Source organism: Symphalangus syndactylus, chromosome 11 (genome assembly GCF_028878055.3).
Source record: "Symphalangus syndactylus isolate Jambi chromosome 11, NHGRI_mSymSyn1-v2.1_pri, whole genome shotgun sequence".
NCBI classification, from domain to species: domain Eukaryota; kingdom Metazoa; phylum Chordata; class Mammalia; order Primates; family Hylobatidae; genus Symphalangus; species Symphalangus syndactylus.
Genome location: NC_072433.2, coordinates 48,825,022 through 48,832,500, shown reverse-complemented (window position 1 = coordinate 48,832,500; position 7,479 = coordinate 48,825,022). Strand labels below are relative to the sequence as shown.

General features: G+C 42.5%; 1 long non-coding RNA gene across 2 annotated transcripts; it reads left to right on the top strand.

Moving 5' to 3' along the window:
* Window positions 1–4,122: 4,122 nt before the first annotated feature.
* LOC129493148 (uncharacterized) lies at window positions 4,123–7,434 on the top strand. Of its 2 annotated transcripts, none has more exons than XR_008661048.2 (3): window positions 4,123–4,495; window positions 6,324–6,409; window positions 7,331–7,434. It is a non-coding gene; the product is annotated as an uncharacterized lncRNA (long non-coding RNA). The 2 variants fall into 2 exon arrangements; XR_008661047.2 differs by lacking the exon at window positions 7,331–7,434 and adding an exon at window positions 6,573–6,802.
* Window positions 7,435–7,479: the final 45 nt, after the last annotated feature.

Here is a 7,479-nt window from a genome sequence, read left to right as displayed (position 1 = left end):
TTGTCTATATTGAGGTGTAGAAAGGTCCTTTTTATCCAAACAAAGACATTCCACTGGCCCAGGTAAGCTGCTGACCAAAATGAAGCCATCTATCTCCTGTCTGCATGGACACCTTCACCTGTGAGGACTATTATCATTCTCATTTGCCACTTAATTTTTTTCCCATTTCACTTCTTTTTTTTGAAACAAGTCTCACTAGGTGGCAAAACAATCTGTGGAAGTCTTGACAAGTTTAATGAAACTGAGACCTTGAGGGAATCCACTGGGCAAAATCTCCGGTATCTATATATGGAGAAGGGGCTGTATGAGAAACCAGGAAAACTGATGACAGAAAGAACTGTAGTTGTCTAACCCATGCACAAGCCCTTCTGGCTGTGTGAACTGCAGAGCAGGCTAGGTAAAGGCTGACTTAGATGAACTGCAGTAAGAGGTGCTCCTGGTGTGTGGATCCACCTCTGTTTCATCACTGAAACTGAACAAGATCTGAGTAGTAGAAAATGGGGCACTTTCCTGATTTTATTTTTTTTTTTTTTGAGACAGGGTCTCATTCTGTTGCCCAGTCTGGAGTGCAGTGGCACCATCATAGCTGGGATTACAGGCACATGCCACCATATCTGGCTAAATTTTTTTATTTTAGTAGAGATGAGGTGTCACTATATTGCTCAGGCTGCTCTCAGACACCTGAGTTCAAGCAATCCTCTTCAGTGATTTTAAGAAACTTACAAGAGAGAGCTATGACAAAGCTCTGTGGACCCAAGGCAAACAGTGTAACAGGGGCTGACTTGTAACGATCACCATCAATCTTAGCAACCTAACCCATTGTTCTTCAATACTGCTGCTCTTCTGGGCTTGACTATGTTCCTATGACTTTATTCCAATCCTTGGCTGTACGTTTTTTATTTTTTATCTTTTTTGTCAACCCCTGGTCTTTTCAAATAGGACTTACAGAGATCAAAACCCTCACTCTGAAACTGAGTGTACTCCTTCACATTCAAGGTAGGAACAAGAACTACAGGTACAAAGTCTTCTGCATGGACAGGTTTTGGAGCAGCTCTGAATCAGACTCCCTGCCTTTGTCCAAGGAAATGCGTGTGCATTAGGATCAGATCCCCTCTGAGGAGGTAGGGCTAGTTATGCCCAGGAAGTGATGTGGACACATGTTACCTTATATACACTGCATTGCATTTTAGATGGACCATCTTCTCATCAGGACTTGTTAGTGATCCAGTCAGACAACCTTCCTACAACCATTGTGCTTTGGTAGGGTTGTAGTTTCTTCTGGAAAAGCTAAGGAAATTTTCCAAGGTAGGACAGGAAAATCTTGTTTTAGATAGTAATAATAAATCATAATTTTAAAAATTATGCTTCAATGCATTGTCATTTTTTTCACTCCTCAGCTGTTTTTTTTTTTTTTTCTTGAGACGGAGTCTTGCTCTGTCACCGAGGCTGGAGTGCAGTGGCGCAATCTTGGCTCACTGCAAGCTCCGCCTCCCAGTTCACGCCATTATCCTGCCTCAGCCTCCTGAGTAGCTGGGACTACAGGCGTCTGCCACTACGCCCGGTGAATTTTTTGTATTTTTAGTACAGACGGGGTTTCACTGTGTTAGCCAGGATGGTCTCGATCTCCTGACCTCGTGATCCACCCGCCTCGGCCTCCCAAAGTGCTAGGATTACAGGAGTGAGCCACCGCACCCGGCCTACTCCTCAGCTTTTATCAGATCCATTTTCTAAGCAAGGAATCAGAGACACAGTGAGCAGACCTTAATTTACCCAGACATTCATTTAGTGGGTTAGTTTCTCCTAAGGATCTTCCAAATGTAGACAATGTGTGTCCCATGCAGACTCAAGAGGAATCAACTCAGTCTATTTGAAGACTCCCCAAACTCTTATTTTGGAGAAACCAAAAACAAAATATTTGGTAGAGAAGGTCAAAGTGTCTGAACGGTACATACAGGCAGAGCTATATTACTTGGCTCCTATGTGAAGAGAGAGGGAGCTGCAGAAAAACTAAATGGGAGGGCTCAGATATATGAATTTCTTCAACTGAAATTGCATGCAATCCTGGCTCCTTAATCTGTGTCCACTTCCCAGCAGGTATGGGAGGTATGAGCTCAGCTTAGGGAAAACAAACTTAGCTCTGGAAATCTGGAGAAGCAGTGAGCAGGGCTGATCCCCCAAGTACCCTGATGAATCCCAGTGTTCTTTCTGTTCAATTACCTAAAGGAAGCTATTCAAATTTTAAATCCATTTTGAATCAAAATATTGATATATATGTTTTAAAAATCTTAAAATTTAAAGAAACTGGTATTAGTTATGGGAAAACCAGAAGGGTACCCTCATTTGGAAATAATCTTTGAGAAATCTTTGCAGTGTGAACAGTTGGGATTTGGTCTTTCCAAAATCCAGCTAGCATGCACTTAAGAAAAAGGAAAATCAGGAAATGCAGAAAATGAAATGCTAATTTACATATTTCACTTTAACATTTACTAAGGATATTAATGAGGCTACTGAAAATTGAAAATGCAGTTTTGCTATTTTAAAAAATGTTCTTGTGTGAGAATAGACATCCCTTGGTAAATGTCCATGGAAATATTGAACGTTTAATTTTTCATTAGTTCTGAACAAAATCATGTATTTCCTAAAAGATATGCATTTTACATTCCTCAATATCCATAGTTGACACAAAATACTCTGAAACAGAAAACAAAACATTAAACCATCTCATATTTTAAATTAAAAATATTTTTTCAAATAGCTCTGAGAACCCTGAAATATGTGAAATTACAATATATTCTAAAACGATTACCTAAGAAAATTAGGGGATGTCATCCACGTTTGTCTCAAAGGAATTCAGATTTATGATTCATCTTAAGAAATGTGAAAAGAACACATTAAATATAAAGATGGATAAAGGAATTTATTAATATACACAGTAACTTTTGTTCCTTAAAAGCAATGATTCGGGCCTCCTGGGTCCAGCTCAGGTCCTGGCCCAAGAAGTCCCTGGAACAGAGCCCTTGCTTTTGTCCCTGCCTCCCGGGTGAATGAGGAATAGAAAAGGAACCTACATTCCTCATCCTTGGTGTGAATTTGCACGCTCCCCACCGGCCAAGTGTAGCAATTCACATTGTAATTCTGACAATAAATGGCCCGTTCTGACTGGGCTGGTGGGGGTCCTGGTCCAGCCACCTCCAGCCAGGGGCCCCTGGGTCGTGAAGGCGCCACCACCTGCTCCACTCAAGACGTGCAGCTCCACCCACTCACGCTAGAGAGGAAGAAGAACTTCTGTCATAAACTTTTGTTGTTATTGTTTTGTTTTGTTTTGTTTGAGACAGGGTCTCGTTCTGTTGCTCCGCCTGGAGTGCAGTGGCCCCATCACGGCTCACTGCAGCCTCGACCTCCTGGGCTCAAGTGATTCTCATGCTTCAGCCTCTGGAGGAGCTGGGGCCACAAGCACCCACCACCACACCTGGCTAAGTTTTTGTATTTTTGTAGAAACAAGGTCTCGCTCTGTTGCCGAGGCTGGTCTCAAACTCCACCCACCTCAGCCTCCCAAAGTGCTGGGATTACAGGTGCCAGCCACCGCACCCAACCTCCTAAACTGTTTTTAATTTGTCCACAATGAACCGGGTCATCAACCACTGTAAGTGGTCTGACTACCCTGACCATAAAGTATCTGAAACATTCAACTTGCAGCTGGTGGAAGCAGCCTAGCCCCACTGCACATAAAACACTTTCGTGGTGGCAAAGGCAGAGACCAAGGCTGCACTGTCCGGAAGTGGGGACAGATCCCGATACGCCCTGGGGACAGAGCAGGGAAGCTCAGGCCTGGTCCACACCGGTTCTGCCCTCTTTCTGGCCCACTACCCCATCCTGAGACCGCAGGTTCCGGCGGACCCGGATGCAGATTTTCCGGATGAAAGGCCCCTTTCCTGGAGGGGGCTTTGATATTTTCTGTTCACGACTCCGTGTTACCATCCTCCACAGCTAGGATCTGGCGTCTGGGGTCACTGTCGACGTCACAATCCCCGCACCTACGTGTCTCAGCCGCGGTAGCCCTACGTTGCTGTCAGACGCTGGGAGGTTGGTGCCCCGCCACGCTTTTCTGTCTTTTGTCTTTTCACCCTCTCCCTTCCCTACCCAGTGCCCCGTCTAAGTCCCCACTCGGAAGTGGATTCTCACCCCTCACGGCCCTTTGTGGGCAACGCCAGGAGGAGGAAGGCCGCAACCTCCCACTGGCTTTGGGGTTTCTTAGACATCAGTAGTCTTCTAAGGCCCTCCACCCTGCCCGCACCCCTCCTTCATCCTCGCGTCTCTTAGGACCCTGCCCTGCTGCCCTCAGGCCTTTCCTTAGTCACAGACTCGGGAAGGCACCTGAACTCCCTCGGCTTGGACATCACCGGCCACAGTCCTGTGACGCCCTGTGATCTTCTGTCCCAGATCTCATTCCACTGGCTGTGCCTGTCAGGGTGTGCTTAGATTTTGGTGTCCCAATGTAAGGCGTGCTCTTACTGGGAAGGGGGCTTCTTCATTCTCTTCTTGTGAACGTAGATGTGAAGCCAGGGGATAAGGAGAAAAGAGAGGCAAAAAGAGAACCAGAGATCCAGGGAGCTAGGGAGAGTGAGGTTGAAAAAGAAGGTAAAATTGAGTATTGGGAAGCTGTCTCTGATGGAGTTTGAAAAGCAGTGATAGTGAAAGAGTTCTAGAAGCTTTGTAGAAGGTGTTGAAAAAAATAGTGAAAGTTACGTGGGCAAGAAATAGCCGGATAGATGACATAGACAAAGAGAATCAGGAGAGAGGTGGAGGACAGAACAGAAATGGGATTCTGACCAACCACAGCAGAGGAGTAAAGGAAAGATAGATCCCCAATTCATTAGGGTTTTTTTAAAAAAGTCTTTATTATATTCTCTTTTAATTTTGTTTCAGATTCAGTTGATAAGGACGCTTTAGTTTTTCAGCCTTTATTATATTTTGGAAATATCTTTTAGTACTCAGTAAAGGATTTTACGCTATTTCAATGTGCTCTTGGAAAGGGTATTGATTTTTTGATATTAACAATCAAAACCTAGTTTAATCAGTAAGTCCATTCTTCTACTGTCTCTGTTATTTCCTTACATGGCCTTTTAACTGGGTCTGTAAAGTACAGTTTTCAGGGAAGTGTATGTTACCTTCACCTCTCTCTGCAAATTTTCAAGGATGGGCTGAAGTGATCAGGAATTTTGTTCTAACAGAGCCATTCTGTTTATGATTACTAAATTGCTCAGAGCTATTTCAAGCCAATAAGTAGGTATCCTTAATTTCATATTTTTGAAAATTCAATGAGTTGTTCTGTAAAGAAAGGAATTAAATGCTTGAAATTAGATTATTGTGATTAAAACCATGAGAAAGAAGTTGCTCTTGCTCAAGAGTATGAAATATGGTATAGAATCTTTAGGGGAAGGAGAAGAAAAAACCCTATCACAATTTGTCACAGCACATCATTCTTGTGAAGCTAGTGGTGGTTACTGTCTACTGGCATCTCCTACTGACCTTGCCTGCCCCAAGTCCCAAGTACAGAATGTCAAGGCAGCCTGATGGGGGGAGAGTCAAGACTTTTTAAACTAAGTACAGAACAAAATTATCTCTCCAATTAGGAGGGGACACTTGTTGCTATAAATGAATATAAATGACATGAGAATGAAAACTGTCAATATAATAAATAGTTTGCAAAAGCTCTAACTTAAAACACACAGGACTTTCAGAGTAGAGAATTCCTAGCTCTGTAAGGAATTCGGGACTCCGATTGAGAGAAGCCTTGGTCTCTACTCACTGTGAACCAACATTCAGCCAGATACCACCCTTGGTATGTTACAAAAAAAACTCAGTAAAAAATACCTTATTGAGAAGGAAATAGGAAAGGAAAGTCTTTATAAGGGCAACCGATCATCTTGTGGATTACCAAATACTGCAGATTTCAGGTCAGAAAACTGAGTCATGGAGAATAAAAAAAAAACTAACATACAATTGAGCAAATAATTCATAATTTAGAGAATGTATCTATTCATTAAAAATGTGAAGTATAAATGTATAATAGTTATGTGACCTGGCAATTTTGAATAAAAAATTACGTAAGCAACTTTATTATTTTTAATAGAAAAATATTTGCAAATATTGAAACAATAAAACCTGTTGCCGAAAAATCTAATATGTTGTTAAAGTTCTAGTTTTATTTATGCGGGTCTGACATATAGATTTGCATAAGCTATCCTTGGCATGTGAGTAGCGATTTCATCCTTCTCTTCCCGTTTCCCCAACTTCAACAGCTTTTATTTTTCTTTCCACAGCCAAACTCCCTTCATTCCAACTTCCACCAAGACCGCTTCTCTGGATCCATCCCTGGAGTTGACACAACAGGGATCTTCAGCCCCAGGTGCCAGGTTTCTCAGTGATCCATTACACAGATTTAACAGGGAAAGGGGGGCAGTATCAAAAACACCCAGTGTAAACCATTGAATTACCCCAGCCGTTGTCTCTGCCCATGAACAACTGCCTGGGGCCAGAGAATTAGGCATTCCTGCTCTTCTTTCCCTTAGAAAGCCCTTGGGACGTTCTCCTTGAAGCTCCCCTAAGTGGGAGTAGAAGTTCATCTCCTGACACTCCACGTTTTATTCATGAGTCCTGAGTTATGACACAGAGGACACAGTTGTGTTCCCCTTACTGTGGACTAGCAGATAAAGCACCTTAATCTCTCAGCCACCATGCAAACCCTTCTTATCTTTGATTCAGTATACTTTTCCACAAGCAAAATAAAAGTTCTGACTAAGGAGGCGTCCTCTGATTTGACTCTAGAACTTGGAAATGCATTGGCTTTCAGCAAATCTCAGTACTGAATGTAAACTTCAAGGAGAAATGGTTCCAGGAAATAAATTGGGATGACATTGAACTTTTAGCAACCTGCAAAATCCTGAAACCATGGACCTTACTGAGGCCAATTAAATGGGCTAATTCATGGGTGAAAGTGATACACCTTAAAAATTCTCCACAAGTGATTCTACATTGAAGCCAGAATTTATGTCAAGTACTGTGTGAGGATGAGGATGGCAATCTGCTTGGCAGGCAATCTGGTCCAGGCGGGGCTCACATTATTGTTCACAGTTTAACCTATTTTATTAAATATGTAATTTTCCCCCAAATCGTATATGACATTAGCTGTTGTCTTGAGCCACATTAAAATGTACTATTTATGCGGCAAAATTGTATGGGATTTGACAAATGCATGGCAGCAGGTTTCCAGCATTAAAATATCACAGAACCCTTCTCTTATTCAAGTTCCTCTTCCGTCCACATACAGGGAATCAATCGCCTTTTGTATATGGTCCTTGGACGTTGCTTCTTTATTTCAATTATCTTCCATCAAAGCAAGTGATACCGTGCTCTATCTTCATTTGATCCTCCAAACGAAAGGTACTGAATAATCTAAACCAGAATTTCAGCCATTCA